The following is a 1,373-nucleotide window of genomic DNA, read 5'->3' as shown; positions in this document are numbered from 1 at the left end:
ACACAAGCCACACCTGGGCCAATAATGGCACATCTGGGCCAATGATGCCACACCTGGGCCAGTGATGGCAGGCTGCACCTGGGCCAGTGATGGCACAACAGGGCCAGTGATGACACGGGAGGGTCGGTGATGACAGGCCACATGTCGGCCAGTGATGGCACGGGAGGGTCGGTGATGACAGGCAACACCTGGGACAGTGAAGGCACACCTGGGCCAATGATGGAAGGCCACACCTGGGCCAATGATGGAAGGCCACACCTGGGCCAATGATGGAAGGCCACACCAAAGCCAATGATGGCAGGCCACACGTGGGTCAGTGATGGCAGGCCACATGTGGGCCAATGATGGCAGGCCACACCTGGGCCAATGATGCCACACCTGGGCCAATGATGGCAGGCCACACCTGGGCCAATGATGCCACACCTTGGCCAATGATGGCAGGCCACACCTGGGCCAATGATGGCACATCTGGGCCAATGATGGCAGGCCTCCCGTGGCCCAATGATGGCAGGCAACACCTTTGCCAGTCATGGCAGGCCACACCTGGGCCAGTGATGACACGGGAGAGTCGGTGATGACAGGCAACACCTGGGACAGAGATGAAAAGCCACATAGTTGGGCCAATGATAGCAGGCCACACCTTTGCCAGTGATGGCAGGCCACACCTGGGACAGTGATGAAAAGCCACACCTGGGCCAGTGATGGCAGGCAACACCTTTGCCAGTCATGGCAGGCCAAACCTGGCCAGTGATGGCACAACAGGGCCAGTGATGACAGGCCACATGTGGGCCAGAGATGAAAAGCCACACAGGGCCAATGATGGAAGGCCACACCTGGGCCAGTCATGGCAGGCAACACCTTTGCCAGTCACGGCAGGCCACAGGTGGGCCAGTGATGGCAGGCCACACGTGGGCCAGTGATGGCAGGCAACACCTTTGGCAGTCATGGCAGGCCGCACCTGGGCCAGTGATGGCAGGCCACACCTGGGACAGTGATGACACGGGAGGGTCGGTGATGACAGGCAACACCTGGGACAGAGATGAAAAGCCACACAGTTGGGCCAATGATGGCAGGCCACAGGTGGGCCAGTGATGTCAGGCCACACCTGGGCCAGTGATGGCAGGCCACACCTGGGCCAGTCATGGCAGACCACACCTGGGCCAGTGATGGCACGGGAGGGTCGGTGATGACAGGCAACACCTGGGACAGAGATGAAAAGCCACACAGTTGGGCCAATTATGGCAGGGCCCCCGGTGGGCCAGTGATGTCAGGCCACACCTGGGCCAGTGATGGCAGGCCACACATGGGACAGTGATGAAAAGCCACACAGTTGGGCCAATGATGGCAGGCCACAGGGGGGCCAGACATGGCAG

The sequence above is a fragment of the Poecilia formosa genome, unplaced genomic scaffold, assembly GCF_000485575.1.
Source record: "Poecilia formosa unplaced genomic scaffold, Poecilia_formosa-5.1.2 Scaffold1939, whole genome shotgun sequence".
NCBI classification, from domain to species: Eukaryota; Metazoa; Chordata; class Actinopteri; order Cyprinodontiformes; family Poeciliidae; genus Poecilia; species Poecilia formosa.
Note: the sequence above shows the minus strand (reverse complement) of the source record.